Genomic DNA, 16602 nt, shown 5'->3' on the forward strand with positions numbered 1-16602 from the left:
AGGAGACTGGCATACAACTATTAGGCAATTTAATTTTATCTCAGCCTTTAATTTGTTTTGGAAGCCAACATAAATAAGTAAACTTCTCTGAATTCAGTTTGTAAAAAAAAAAAAAAGAAAAGGTCGTTGATTTGTTCGCTTATGACAATTTTGTACTTAATTACTGTAGTACTAGATTCTTATGTAGGTAAGAGCCTATGTTGTAATGTTTCCCTTAGTTATGATCAGTAATTATAGTTCATATTTTCTTCTTGGTTCAGAAGTTTTTGATTAACTTTTTTTATTGTGGTGAAACACACATGAAATGTGTACCATTTTTACATGTACAGTTAAGTGCATTAAATACAATTCACTGTGTTGTGTAATGATCACTGTTTCTAGAACATTTTCATAATCCTGCACAGAAACTTTGTACCCATTGAGCTGTAACTCCCCATTCCCCTAACCCCTAGTAGCCTCTATTTTTTTTTAAGTTTATTTATTTATTGTGAGACAGAGAGCACAAGCAGGGGAGGGGCAGAGAGAGAGGGAGAGAGAGAGGATTGCAAGCAGGCTCCGCGCTGTCAGCGCAGAGCCCAACACAGGGCTCGAACCCATGAACCGTGAGATCATGACCTGAGCTGATATCAAGAGTCAGACAGTTAACCCACTGAGTCACCGAGGAGGGGCGCCTACTCTATTCTATGTTTAATATGAATTTTCCTGTCCTAGATAGCTCATATAAATGGAATCATACATTATTTGTCCTGTTGTGCCTGGACTATTTCACTTAGCATAAAGTTTTTAAGGTTCACCTATGTTGTAGAACGCATCAGAACTTCATTCCTTTTTATGGCTGAATGATATTCTTCTGTATGTACATAGTGTATTTTCTTATCCATTCCTCTGTTGATATGTACATTTGGGCTGTTTTTGCCTTGACTATAGTAATAATGCTGCTGTAAATATTGGTGTACAAGTTTCTGTTTGAACCCCTGTTTTTAATTCTTTTGATTATATACTCAGACGTGGAATTGCTGGGTCATATAGTAACCCTGTGTTTAACATTTTGGGGAACTGTTGAACTGTTTTCCACAGTGGCTGACCATTTTACATTCCTGCCAGCAGTGTATGAGCCTTGCAGTCTCTCCACATCCTCACCAGTACTTGTTATCTTATATTTAAAATACTACTTTTTTAAAAATCGTAGCCAACCAGCATATGGATGAAGCGAAATCTCATTGTGATTTTGATTTGCATGTCCATAATGACTACTGATGAGCATCTTTTCATGTGCTTCTTGGCTGTTTATCATCTTTGAAAAATGTCTGTTCTAGGTCTTGGCCCATTTTTAAATTGGGTGTGGTTTTTGTCGTTAACTTGTAGGAATTCTTTATATTCTGGATATTAATCCATTATCAGATATATGATTTACAAATATTTTCTCCTGTTTTGTGTGTTTTCTTTTTTACTTTCTTTTTTACTTTTACTTTTTTTTACAGTGTCATTTAATGTATCCGATTTTTAATTTTTATGAAGCCTAATTTATGTTTCCCTTTTGTCGCCTATGCTTTTGGCATCATAATGAAGAAACTGTTGTCAAATCCAAGGTCATGGAGAATTTCCATGTTATCTTGTAAGACCTTTATAGTTTTAGCTCTTAAATTTAGATTTTTGATCCACTTTAGGCCAGTTTTTCTATATGGTATAAGGTAAAGGTACGACTTCATTCTTGTGGATATCCAGTTTTCCCAGCACTGTTTGTTTGAAAAACTATCCTTTCCCTATTGAATGGTTCTGGCACCTATATTGCAAACGAATTGCCCGTATACGTGCGGATTTATGTCTGGGCTCTCTATTCCATTGGTCTATATGTCTAGCCTATACTACAGTGTACCAGTACCACTGTTGTAGTTTTATAATAAGTTTTGAAATTGGGGAGTGTGAGTCTTCCAGCTTTGTTGCTGTTGTTCTTCTTCTTCTTTTGACATTACTCAGTACTTGTCATAAGTGCACTCTTTAATCCCCATCATCTATTTCACCCATCCCCCCACCCACCTCCCCTCTGGTAACCATCAGTTTGTTCCCTACAGTTAAGAGTCTGTTTCTTGGTTTTCCTCTTTGGTTCCCCCTCTGCGTGTTTGTTTTGTTTCTTAAATTCCACATCTGAGTGAAATCATAGGGTATTTGTCTTTCTCTGACTGACTTATTTTGCTTAACATTATACTCTCCAGCTGTATTCATGTTGCAAATGGCAAGATTTCATTCTTGTTTATGGCTGAATAATAGTCCACTGTGTGTGTGTGTGTGTGTGTGTGTGTGCGTGCGTGTGTGTGTACCACATTTTCTTTATCCATTCATCTATTGATGAACTCTTGGGCAGCTTCCATAATTTAGCTATTGTAAATAATGCTGCTATAAATATAGGGGTGCGTGTATCCCTTTGGATTAGTGTTTTTGTATCTGATTTTTTTTTAAAAGCTAGGGTCTAGGTAGCTGTGAGTAGCTGTTTACAAAGTCAACCTGTATAATCTGTTGATTCTCACAAGCAAATTGGCCACTGGACCCCCAAGAAAGAGTAATGTTGGTGATAGTATTTTTTAAGCTTTCCTCTTTAAAGAGTTAAATCATATAACACTTCTTCTTTGAAATATTTTAATGTGTTCCGGTTCTATAGACATCTTTATTTATTTAATCGTTGTTTCTGCTAATCTCCTTCCTCTACTGTTTTATAACCTGTAAGCTCCTGGAGGTTTTATGGTGATGGTTTTGCTTTTCTGCAGATAATATGAACAGGCAAGGTCAGGAAAAAGTGAATTTGTTTCTGTTAGATTAACTGTGTATATTTCTAGAAGATTTTGTTGGCCAGGATGGTCTCAAACCTCTAGTTGGAAGAGAGCAAAAATACAGACCATCAGAATAGATCTCCAATAGCTGGAAGTAAAAGAGTAGTTAAGCCTTTGCAAAAGGTGATATGGTTGTTAAAGAGCTGTGACAGTTTATTTTTTAAAGTTTATGTATTTATTTTGAGAGAGAGTGAGCATGCAAACATAAGCAGGAAGGGGCAGAGAGAGAGGGAGAGGGAAAGGGAGAATCCCAAGCAGGCTCTGTGCTGTCCACGTGGAGCCCCATGAGGGGCTTGAACTCAGGGAACTGTGAGATCATGACCTGAGCCTAAACCAAGAGTCAGATGCTTAACTGACTGAGCCACCCAGGTGCCCCAAGAGCTGTATAGTTTATACTTGTTTTTGCCTAAAAATACATAAATCAGAAAAAAGTTAATTAGCGCTTTGACTTCTAGCATGCAATATTTATTTATTTGTCTCCAGTTTTGAGTGTCACAGTCTTTCAATATTTTTTATTCCTATTGCCCTTTATGTGTTTATACTATGGGCATTGACTAGCCTTTTATTTAATCTTTTTTAATTTTTTATTAAAAAAAATTTTTTTAATGTTTATTTTTGACAGAGAGAGAGAGAGAAAGCATGAGTGGGGGAGGGGGAGAGAGAGAGGGAGACACAGAATCCAAAGCAGGCTCCAGGCTCCGAGCTGTCAGCACAGAGCCTGACGTGGGGCTCGAACTCACAGATGGCGAGATCATGCATGACCTGAGCTGAAGTCGGACACTCAACCGACTGAGTCACCCAGGCACCCCAGCCTATTTAATCTTAATATGCTTTTTGTAAGTGCTAGGCTGTAATGCCTGTTTCCTGGAAACATACAGGGAGATAAAGTAGATTTTAGATATTTTTTTAGGGTTTTAAGAGTGAACACTGAACCCTTATTAAGTACCTTAACATTTATTATGTACCTTATTTAATCCTGACAATCACCATATATCACATATAAAAGATGTGTTTTTGAGGAAAACTTGAAGTTCATTTAACGCTGAATCACTGTGGCAGGACTTAAAGCACATCTGCTTCTTCCATGTGTCTTCTTACTGTCCACCAAGAGCCAGATGGGGCATTTACTCAAGCCAAATGGCCGATCCGTTGTCCCTTGAATATATGGGAAGTCTGAAGTGTTTTCATGTCTGATCTTGTTCATTTTGCCTGAAATGCCTTTCTCATGGCTTGTCGTTTATGTTAATTCCCACACTTCCTTCAAAATTTGGCTCAGGGTTTATCTGCTTGTAAAGCTTTCTCTGACCTTAGTGACCCTAGGTGAAGCTGATGTTCCCAGTTCAGGGTGGATGGTCTTGCTTTCTGTGGTCTTCTCCCCCTGCTTCTTCTTTTTTTTTTTTTTTTTTTTTCTTTTGGACTCCTGCTGCCTAGTTACCCTCAATTCCCGTGTTATTTGTACAGATCTGTAATCCAAAGTCGTCGTGTTTTTCAGAATCCAGAAGTCTTCAGATTTTAGAAATGTAAGATGATGCAGGTTCTGGAACAGCACCCCGCTATCAGTAATTTCTGCTGACAATGTACGAATATTTATCCTATAGGGAATAAATAAAAGCTTAGAAAGAGCTTTGTGTCAGGTCATGGAAGGGCAGATTTTGCCATTCGGTGAGTTACAAAATATGTTTTGACTTTTAGGGTTGTTTGAATTTCAGAAGTGTCAATATGGGATTATAGATTAACTAATTTTTTAGAAGTATGAACCATATGTTGTAAAAAAAAAGTAGTGATCATATGACTTTATGATTTTTTTTGCTTAATTCTTTCCCTTTACTTACAGAAATGGTCAGTTCCCTGATCAGCTTTCAAAGGTGACCTATATGTATGTATTTCTGTATTTATCTGCCTATCTCGTATTATTAGCTGACAAATGCAAACATAGCTCCTAGGTTTCAATTTTTATACTGGCTCCAGTTATCCCATTTTTGACCAGTGGTAGCCTCTTCAAGTTTTCAACTGAGTCCATGAGACATGGGCCCGTGTGGTTTTCTAGCTCATCTTTTATGTACATTTCCTGCCCAGGACCTTAGAACCAGCCATTTCTCTAAGAAGTCCTGCTTTCTTTTAGTGGTGAATGGTATTTTGAGATCACGTCTGGATCTTGGGAGTGTTCCTTGCCCCTGGGTTTCAGTTGTTTATGATCCTTTTCATATTAGCTTTTTTTATTTTGAAATAACTTTAGACTCACAGAGAAGTTGCATGATAGTATAGAGTTGTCGTAGAGTCTTCACCCAAATTTCTTTCATGTACATCTGAAGTAACCATAGGACAGTTGTCAAAACCAGAAAATTAGTATTGCTACAATATTACAATTGAAGTATACGCTGTGTTTAGGAATGATTGATAAAAGCTTGATTATAGTTGGACCTTGAGTCTCTGAGTCTTTATTTATGTATTATTACTTATTTTTGGTATGTGCTTCTGTGCAGTAGCTCTTAACTAATAAGATCTATCACTCACCTGGGAACTTTTGGACATCAGATGCCTGAAACTTTTCCTTCCCCTCTCCCAGAATTTTTCAGAATCTCAATATGGGGATAGAATAGTATAGGTATTTGGGGATTTTGCTAGAATCCTGTCTGTTTCAACAGCTTAATGAGATGATTCAGGAAGGAAGCATTTTGTGTTTGGCTCACAATTGGTGATAATGACCCTTTGGTTCCTAGGATAAAAGTTAATCTTTTTGTTTTGTTTTAAGTTTATTTATTTATTTTGAGAGAGTGAGCCTGCGCTGGGGAGGGGCAGAAAGAAGGGGAGAGAGAGAATTCCAAGCAGGCTGTGCACCGTCAGTGTGGAGCCCCATGTGAGGCTCGAACCCATGGGACTGTGGGATCATGGGCCTGAGCCGAAACCAAGAGTCAGGTGCTTAACTGACTGAGCCACCCAGGTGCCCCTAAAAGTTAATCTATCTTAAAATGATTCACATTTGATGCTTCTAGTGCCAGAGATTTCTATTATACTTAGAACCATCCTTCAACATTTATTAACACATTCAAAAAATATTAATTGAGTACCTTCTAAGTGCCAGACATGAGGAAACACCAGTGAAAAAATCCAGACATGGTCTGGTCTGTGCCTTCATGGATACACATGGATAATGAGAAGTACAAACAATTGAACACATAATTTTAATAGAATGCAATGAATATTATCTTAGGAGAAGAGTGGGTAGCTGTGAAAACACAGAACAGACAGACCTCACCTAGTGTAGGGATCAGGGAATGTCTTCCTGGGAAGATTGTTTTTAGTCCGGTAGGAGTTAGCTAGGTAGAGAGAAGAATCTTCTGGCAGAGGGAACAGCCTTAGTCTTTGAATATGCCTAGTGGCTACAGCTAGAGAGAATTTCTAGTATCTTACTTGAGAAAAGAGTACAAGACCAAGGAAGGAAAAAAAATCTAGAGGCGAGCAGCAGCCTATATTGAATCTTTTCAAAGCATTCGGGTTTTCATAGAAATAGCAACTCTCATTTTTACTCCTGTTTCATCAGTTTGTATATCATCTAAGGTACATAACCACAGTAATACAAATAAAACCGACATAAAGAGGTGTGCCAAAACAGACTGGTTGTGTTGAGCGTGCATCTCATTTGGTGGGAGCGGAAATGAAGTGGCTAGAGACTGTCTTCCCAAACATAAGAGTTGAGTTGCCATGGGCCCAGCCAGGGTTCATACAGCAGGAATTGAGGATTTTGGTTTGTCTGGCAAGTCATTTAGGCAGAGGTCAATTAAGCCAGTGTATACTATAATTATAGTTTGGGAAATAGATGAGCTCATTGAGAGAGATGAGAGAAAAGAGCCAAGGTCAGAACCTTAGGGAACACCACCAATTAAGGAAAAGATAGAGGAAGAAAAATCAGCTAACGATTTCAAGAAGAACTAGTTAAAAACAAGCTTTCCAGGAGCCTTTGAATCTCATCCTACTTAGACTCTTAGCAGTCTTGCAACTTTGTTTATCTGTGTTTAACCTGGCTTTTGGCAAGCTTATTTTGCCCTGAAAACCTTTTTTCACTTAACTAATTCATATTCTGCATCCTATGGAAGAAGTAGGAACAGTTTTTAGGAAACACTGCCACAGGCAGAAAGGAACCAGGAAGGGATTTAGGTGGGGTAGTCATACGATTAGTGTGTTGTTTCAGAGATTGTTTTTGGTAGTCCTCTGGAGGTGGGATTCCAGAAAGGAGTGGGCCAGGGTGTTTGGGAGACCAGCTAGAGGCCCTCGTGGTAAGCCGGGAGAAAGCCGATGGGGTCTGAATTTAGGCAGTGATAGTAGGAATAGCAAAGGGGCCAATTCACACGTTTTAGTTGAAAAGACAGGATCTGGTGACAGATGTGAGAGGTAAGGGAGAGGGAGTCTGGGATGGCTGGTTTCTGTTTCGGTGACCAAAGGGATGGATTGTGCCACCATACTGCAGATGAGGGACACAGAGCTGGTGTGGGTTGTGATGGGGAGATAATGAGTCCAGTTTGGGACATGTAGTATAAGGTATCGAGGTATACGCACTTGACAAGAGTTTAGACGTGAGATGGGGGCTTGGGAGAAAGGGTGGGGCCAAAGAGAGGTTTGCAGGTAATTCATACTTACAAAATCATGGGTCTGGAGGATGACATCATGGAGGGACAGCATAAGAGATGAGAGGTAGAATTCTAATGTGGACAGGAAGGAAGCCCATCTTAAGAATATTAATAACCATTACTTATTAGGGGTCTGTTAAACACTGTTTTAAGCATGTTACATATGTCATTTTATTTCATACTCGAACCCCCATGAGGGCAGGTGTTAGTATCTCCATTTTATAAATGGATGAGCTGAAGCTCAAAGGTTATGCCATTAGCTCCTGGTCCTACATCTGGTAGATAGCAGTTGAGGCGGTGAAGTCTCTCTTACTGCAGTCTAGCCTCCCTTTCCAGAAGGAATGGTCAGAGAAGTAGGAAGAGAACCAAGAGAACCACGGCAGGGTACCCGGGATGAGAGACCTTTAAGGAGTTGTTAGCAGGGCGAGACGTACTGAGAGATGAAGACAGGATTCAGAGATGCCTTTGGATTGAACACAGCGTGGTCACTGATGCTGCCACAGCATCGAATGGGGAGCTGGTTTGTTGTGGGATGTTGTCAGCACGATGGATTTATTGTACCAGCTTCCCAAATTGTGTTTTCATGGACTCTATAAATGCTAGCCTATGACTTCCGGAAAGAAGGAAAAAGCAATCACCTTTTTAAAAATCAGATGATAATAAAGTCAGAATGAGGCTTTTGTGAGAAGTCTTTCCCTCATGCTCTTGTAACTTACACGTACCAGTGTTTGGGAAGATGATATAGTTCTGCCGGTTAGTTATTGCTGCTTGGACAGGAAAGGGAGGGGGAGAGCGTGTCTGCGGCTCACATCACTGCAGAGCTCTGGTAACAGCGCTCCGGTGCTGACGGGAGCTGAGTCAGAGAAGACATACACGCAGACTGTGCCGTGAGCCGTCATGGCCCAGTTCAGGATTTTCGACTGTATGATCAACCACAACTGGAGCTTATTGTGCAATCTGTATTGTGCGTGGAGTGGTCAGGTTTGTTTGATACATATATGTACATATTTGCTTTTTAATTCAAAACTGCTCTAATGTATAAAGCAAAAAAAAAAAAAAATCAGTGAAAATGCTGGTTATAAAATCAGTATCTTCGTGTAACAGTGAAAAAGTAGTCTTTTAGACGTTACTTTGTGTTGAAATACTAATTTAACAGGGCACATCTCAACTCTAATGATGCGAATTTCTCTAAGAGAATTACATGGACTCTTCAGTTGCACAGATGAGACTTTGTAGAGCTTTCTGTGGTGGGGGAGGGGAAGTTGGAATGAATTATTTAAAAATAAAACCAGGAAAAAATTAAAGCAATAGAATCATAAAACAAAGTAAATGTTGTATGTTTTTGGAGACATTTCCCATTGTGTTTATAGTTAGGTAGGCAGGATTTTGGAATGAGTTGCTTTTTGGCTAGTTTTTCATTTTTCATGAAATATGGTTGATTTCTTTTACTGTGGGGTTAAATGGAAGTTCCTTTTTGGACTTAGTTTGTTCCTGAACAGGCTTTTAGGAAATAGTTATTGTGCAACAGAGAAACTTTGCTGAGTATGTTTTTTATGAGAGTTGCCATATACGTTTGAGTTTTCTTCCCTAAGAAGCAAAAACTCTCTATTTCTCCTTTCAGCCTCAGTCAACGTTGTTATTATGAGGTGTAGACTGCTTTCGTAAGTCGCAAATAGCTCTGCACGTATTCAGCATGATAGCGTCTCTCACAAAATGGAAAGATACTGGATGGTAGCTTTCTTCTATTTATTGGTGAATCTTTAAAAACTATGAATTACTTACCTTACAGGGTTATTAATCTCTTGGTGAGTGTTCGTCTTCCTTATTTAAAACTGTTCTGTAGTATTGTTTGAAATTTAGAAGAAAAGCTAAATTTAAAATATTGAAAGCAGTGAGTGATAAATGAAATGTCCATCCCCCACCCCCCCAAACACAGCATCATTTCTCAGTTCTCCCATAAACACAGCATGAACAGAAGTTTATGAGACATGAATTTAGTTCTAAGTGGGACTTGTGGATCTCCAGTACTTTCCTTTATGTCCTATTCTCTCTGTCCTGGAATGGTGAAAAGATTTTTTCATAGTTCAGGTTGGGCACAATAGACTAACGTATCAGAGATTAGAGATGGAAAAGGTCATGTAGTCTATATATCTTCCAGTGTAAGATTGATCTCTCAGTGCACTTTCTCGTTCTCTCCTAATGGATTTACATTACCGTAAAAATATGGATTTTGAATGGCTACTTAGAGAATAAAAGAAGATAGATACTTCAATTATCTTAGCATGTAAAATTCATACTATCAGGAACCTACCAAAGCTGAAACTTAAAAAGCCCAAACCAAACTGAGTGGTTAGTAACTGGTTCACAGCTCTTACTGGACTTATTAGTTAGTCTCATCGTCAGAAAACTTCCTAGTTTGAGGTCTAGGACCTTGTCAGGACTTTGGCTAATCCCAAAAGAATATTTGACTTGCGACAGAATCCAAGGATGAGTTGATCCAGTGAGCTGGCAATAGAAAGTGCTTTTGGACCTGCTGTGGCCCGGGGTTCTGTAGGCTTGCTGTTGCAACTGCTTCAGGGCAGCAGTTGATTTTATTTGAGTTTATTTTCCCCGTGGTTTAGATCCAACAAGAGGCCATTTGGTTGCCGGCGTCACTGAGAAGAGTTTGCAGAATTTAGCGTAGAGTGAGAATGGCATGTGACCACGTCTCCTGGGACTTTATGCCACCCCTTAAAGTATTTGATGGAGGTTACAAACTCTGTGATTTGGGGGCTAGGCTTCGGGTTCCATAAGAGTGAAGAGAGTTGAGGGGCGCCTGGGTGGCTCAGTCCGTTAGAGCGTCTGACTCTTGATTTCGGCTCAGGTCATGATATCCTGCTTTGTGAATTCGAGCCCCACACCACACTCTGTGCTGATGGTACGGAGTCTGCTTGGGATTCTCTCTCTTCCTCTCTCTCTGCCTCTCTCTCTGCCCCTCCCATGCATGTGTACACTCTCTCTCTTTCTCAAAATAAATGAATAAACTTAAGAAAAATATTTTAAAGAGTAAAGAGAGTTGAAGAGAGCCAGGTGTAAGACAGCAGGCACTGGTGGAGACTGTGGCAAACTGGAGAATCAGTTTCAGGAGACTGATACCATGTCGGACCTCTTGTTGTCAATCATTTAGTTTTTAAGGGAAACTTTAAAATTAGCATCTTGATGTGAATTCATCCTAATTTTTAAGTGCTGGTGACTAATCCAAGTTTTCCAAAATACCGAGATCTAAGCAAAACACATCTGCAGCCAAATGGGGCTTAAGGCTTCCCATGTACAATTTCTGGTTTCTAAGAAACTTCAGGGCAGCAGTTGATTTTATTTGAGTGTTACTATTGAAGCTAAGCGGTGGAAGGATGCTGCTGGAAAGTTTATGATATAGGTAGGGAAATGTAGGAGAGAAATAAGAGGAGTAAAGGAAAGGGCCGGGTGAGGAGTGAGGGAGGCTGACTGAAGGAGCAGCAGATGAGATAAATGATATGATGGGAACAGGAGGGTGCCGCAGTGGGCACGTTTCTCAGTTGATACTTTGTTGGCATACTGCTGGGAGAGTTCTGATTCGGGGTCTATTATTTATTAAATACTTGTACACTGCTGGAGGGAGGCAGTACAGTGCTGTGGATAAGAGTACAGATTTTAGTGTCCAAGAACTGGATCCAGTGTCCAAGGCCCAGTGCATCCCTGGCTGGTGGCCCCAGCATTACTCGCCTCTGCTTCCTCATCTCGAGTAGTACCTTCATCACAGACTGTTGTGAAGGTTAAATCAGATGACCTGGGTCCAGCATTTAACCCAGGGCCTGACACAATAAGTGCTTCACAGTGCTTCCTGTAATTATTAACATATTCTAGGCTGGATGGTAACATATATAGGGGTGATATCGTTTGAGATCCATATTGGAAATAAAAAGATGGGAGCAAAGAGGTCTGTTATTTTAATTTTTAAAATTGTAAGCCAAGTGCAGAGTCACTTACAAAAATTGGAAAATATGAATTAAAATTGATTTACCTAGTTCAGTTACTCAAATACAACTCTTATTAATATTTTGGTATGTATATTGCAGTTTTTTTTCCTGCCCATATAGTGTTTTTTTTTCCTCTGTGCTTGTGTAGTTTACAAGTTGTAATCATAGTATACATGCAAATTGTGACACAGATGCCATATTGTGATGTCATTTTTAATTGCTGCGTGATATTCTACAAAATGTATATATAATGTAATCTTAATGTATTTAATGTTTATTATCTATATATAATATTATGTACTTAATATTTCATATATTACACTATTAATATATTTAATCATCTAACTGTTGCCAAACTTTTAAATTGCTTCTAGTTTTTTTTTGTGATTATAAATAAAATATGGTGAGTATCTTTGTGATTAAAATTGTTTTCACTGCTAGGATTACTTGCATATAGGATACCATTTCAGAAGTGAAATTACTGGGTCAGAGTGATAATACTTTTATTTATTTGTTTATTTTTTAGAGTGATAATACTTTTTTTTTTTTTTTTTTTTTAACTTTTAGAGAGAGAGCGCGTGGGCAGGGGAGAGGGGCAGAGGGAGAGAGGGAATCTCATACAGGCTCCCCGCTCAGCCTGGAACCCAGTGCAGACCTCCATCCCACGACCCTGGGTTCATGACCTGAGCCAAAAATCAAGAGTCGGACGCTCAACTGACTGAGCCACCCTGGCGCCCCGAGAGTAATAATACTTTTGAAGCATAACTTTTATAAAACACATTTCTATATTAAGAAAATCTTAGAGAGTAGAGTGTTCTTAGACTTTGTGAGAGATGAGTGAATTTTAAAATTTTATGGGTGATAATACTTTGCATTTGCACCACACCATGAGGAAAAGAGGACCCTATGTTTCTCTCCTTTCTCTCCCTTGGTATATGAAATTTCAGCTGTTCTGATCAGTATTTGGAACCAGGGCTGAACGTTTGGTGGTGGTGGAGCTCAGTCATACAAAGAAGTTTGCCATTAAGGTTTCAACATGTTTGGGACATAACCAGTAACCCATTTCTTGGTTTTCCCTCAAGCCCAGTAACAATCGATCTTGCCCGGCCCCTTATCTAGGGACCTCAGAAGGGATACTGGGAGGTGCCAAGCATGGAAGATCCTGGCATATCCTTCTTTTTATACATGTGCAGAGCACCCACCCTGCAGTACGCACTGGAACATGGCCCCCATTCAGAGCCCCAAAGACCACCAGAGTCAGCGCAAAAGCCCAGAGCCCTATGTGATTCGTTCCCCTTCCTCCATCATCTCCATGACCTTGTTTCTACTGACATTTCTCTGCTCCGTTGTCTCTAATCACACTGGACTCCTTGCTGTTTCAATCCCAAGGCCTTTGCTTCCGGTTCCCTTTTCCTGAAATGCTTTACTCCCAGACCCCTCTGCACGGCATGCCTTTTCACTTCCGTCAGGGTTTTACTCACACGTCTCCTTCTCAATGAAGTGTTGCCTTTAAGTTCGTTGTCAAGTGTTACAAAGGGAAAAATAATCATACTGTTAAAGAAGATACATTTCTTTCTTCGAAAGAAGGTTGTAAAAATGGTTGGAAACTTTATTCCCTAATAGAAATAGTCATTCTGTGTTAAGTCCATTTCAGGGAAGAAGAGCCAGATTGGATTCCTTGAGTTGGAAACTGGGAGATAACCATACTGATGACTCAGGTGTATATTTTTCATCTCCTCCTTGGGGAAACCAAATGGAAGACAGAAAGAGAGTCTGCAGAGACCTTTTGTGCTTCCTCCTTGAAGCTCTTTCCTCTTCTCCAGCTCCTCTCTTTGCTCCTTGATTGTTAAGAAGCAGTTGGTAGCCTACGACAGTCTGTTCCTTCCAGCTGTTAGAACAAGCTGCTGCTGCTAACACTGGTCGGAGGAGGCTTTCAGTTGATAAGCTAGGAAATTGGGAATAGGCCTTTTGACACTTAAGATACCTTAAATTCTTGCTAGTCCTAAGTGTGATCCACAGACCAGCAGCATCTGTGTGGCCGGGAAGTCGGTAGGAAATGCAGACTTCCAGGACCCACCCCAGCCCTATAAAGTCGGAATTTGCATTTTAACAAGATCCTCTGGTGATTCTTCTACACAGTAAAGCTCTGCCTTAAATGATGGAAAGAACTAAATGCTTATTTGACTGTTTTTCTATAAATATTACTTTACATTTTATCTTCCTTTAAGAATTAAGGGAAATGTAAGGTATTATAGGGTTATCACTTACTACGTGATTTAAATTATATTTATATAAAAATTCTAAGTGGTTAATTGCTTCTTTTTTTTTTTAAATTTAGAGAGAGAGATTGAAAGGGGGAGAGGGGCAGAGGGAGAAGGAGAGAAACTCTTAAGCAGGCTCCACACTCAGCACAGAGCCTGACATGGGACTTAATCCTATGACCCGGGAATCATGACCTGAGCCACAATCAAGAGTCAGATGCTCAACTGACCGAGTTATCCAGGCGCCCTACTTCTTTGTTTTTTGTTTTTTGATCAGGGAGCCTGAAAATGAGGGCTTCTCTTTAAGGATGCTAATGGCTTGGCTTTGCTAGGCAGAATGGTATAAATTGACTTTTTTCTCGGTTTGACCTCCAGGAGAACCCTCTCTGCAGCTGTGTGGCATGCTTTGTGAGTCATCTCTTTCCTCGTTATGCTCACTGCTCACTTCCCTACGAACGAACGGCCTTGTACTGGAGATGCGTAGTTGCGATCAGCGGGGAGTAGTGCAGGAGAAACTTGCTGGTGGGCAGGGTGAAGATGGGATTACAGAAACGCTTACATGTGTAGGGATATGACTAGCATTGCTGCAATGCAGAGAGGGCTGATTTTCCATGCGTAGAGTTTACAGGTGAGATCAGTGGGCGGGGGGGGGGCGGCTAGGAATTGAAGGAGCAAGGCGTCATAACCACTGTGAGGTGAATTATTGGTTTAAGGCACAGGAGGGAAGAAAAATACCTCTCTGCCCTATGACTAGCTCCGTAACACCAAGCTTCCAAAATGCTGAAAGATGTCACAAGGAGCTTTAGTTCAGTGTTTCGTTCTGTTTTGTTTTAAAGAGAGATAGAGAGTACCAGTGGGAGAGGGAGAGGGAGAGAGCGAGAGAGTGAGCTAGGGAGAGAATCTTAAGCAGGCTCAATGTCCAGAGCAGAGCCTCATGTGGGGTTTGACCTGGGGCTTGGATCTCACAACACTGAGATCATGACCTGAGCTGAAAGGAAGAGTCAGAGGCTGTCACTTAACTGACTGAGCCACCCAGGTGCCCCTTAAGTTCAGTGTTTTGTGAGAGATAAAAAGAGCTAATGTTTAGTGGGTACTTACTATGTGTCAGATATTTTACATAGTTAGCCTCCTTTAAATCTTATAATAACCCTATCGAGATGATATTGTTTTCACACCCCCACTTTACAGGAAGCAGATTAAACATGGGGATAAGTCACTTGCCCAGGGCTGCACGCAGCTCAGAAGCTGCAGACCAGGATGCAGCCCAGGGAGTCAGACTTTGCAGCCCTTGCTCTTAACGCCCGTGCTATTCTGCCTCTGTCCTGAAGGGTAGAATATGGTATTCGGTGCATCAGTTTTTAAAACTGGTAACTCTGAAGCTGCATTAAGAATGCAAATGACAGGGGCGCCTGGGTGGCTCAGTCAGTTAAGTGTCTGACTTCAGCTCAGGTCATGATCTCACAGTCCATGAGTTCGAGCCCTGTGTCAGTCCTTGTGCTGACAGCTCAGAGCCTGCAGCCTGCTTCGGATTCTGTGTCTCCCTCTCTCTCTGCCCCTCCCCCGCTTACGGTCTGTCTCTTTCACTCCCAAAAATGAATAAATGTTAAAAAGAAAATTTAAAGAATGTAAATGACAAAGGGTGCCTGGGTGGCTCAGTCGGTTGAGCGTCCGACTTTGGCTCGGGTCATGATCTCATGGTCCATAGGTTCGAGCCCCACATCAGGGTCTGTGTGGACAGCTCAGAGCCTGGAACCTGCTTCGGATTCTGTGTCTCACTCTCTGTCTCTCTCTCTCAAAAATAAACATTAAAAAATTGTTTAAAAAAAGAACGTAAATGACAAAAATTATATATGTATATATTGTTGGTTGATGGCCAATATAGGAAGCAGGGGACAAAAGGAGACTAAAAAAGGAGTAACAGAAGCACAGATTGGGGAGAAAAGGCTTAGGAAGTCTGGAATGAGAGATACTCGGTACTAAGGGAGAGAGAAAAGGCTGAACACTAAGGGTAAGACAGGTAAGAAAACACAAAGAGGGAGAACTAGGTTTTGCAATAACTATTGGTGGTCGTGAGTGTTAGGTGCCTTTTGTAACGTGGGTTAGTTAATGTCACTTTCTTAGGTCTTTGCTCTGCTACTGAAACTCCAGCATTGCTAATATGCATATACATGTGTGATAATACTTCGAGGTGGTGACCATGCTATATAAGCAATGTAATTATCAACTGAGCCTATGTGAGCAAAGCTTAATGTTGAAATAAAGTTTTAAAAAGTAGCGTCATTAATTTCCTATAACAATACGCATAATTGCTTCTGAACTCAAAAGTGGTTAGGTTTGAATAGTAAGCAATTAGATTAAATAGGTAGTTCCTATCCATGGTTAACCCTGAGCCAGCTGCCTCTGGACCTGTAACCAGAGGGGCCAGAGGCAAACTGTGTCCTGCCCCCTTTAGCCTAGATACTCAGCCTGGGAGCTCCAGTTGATGGGCAAACTCGGGTTTAAATGAATAAGAAAGACAAAATGGAATTCTCTGAAGGAAAAGACTGATTTGTAAATGACAGACTGAATAGTCTGTGGATAAATGGAATGGCAGACTCATCTGTTTGGACTTTTTGATGATAGTTGGGCTTGATTACAAGGAAAAAAGCACTGAAAGCATGAGCTTTTGAATGCTACCTTTCCCCACCTTTGGGGGACCCATTTGCTTGAGAAGTCGGATGGTCTGGTGGTGAGAGAGCTTTGGACTGAGAGTAGAGGCTTCTGTATATGCTGTGTGCTCTGCCATTATTTGGTTGTGTGATTCTGAACAATTCTGTTGACTCTCTGGATTTTAGTGTTCTTAGCTGTAAGTAGATGATTCCAGTTCTAGCAAAAAAAAAAAGATTTTTAGAAAAGC

General features: G+C 40.4%; 1 protein-coding gene across 1 annotated transcript in view; it reads left to right on the forward strand.

Annotated features, from left to right (window-relative positions):
• Positions 1–16602, forward strand: part of ARHGAP21 (Rho GTPase activating protein 21) — a 133180-nt gene that overhangs the window by 17312 nt on the left and 99266 nt on the right.

This window comes from Neofelis nebulosa, chromosome 8 (assembly GCF_028018385.1).
Source record: "Neofelis nebulosa isolate mNeoNeb1 chromosome 8, mNeoNeb1.pri, whole genome shotgun sequence".
NCBI classification, from domain to species: Eukaryota; Metazoa; Chordata; class Mammalia; order Carnivora; family Felidae; genus Neofelis; species Neofelis nebulosa.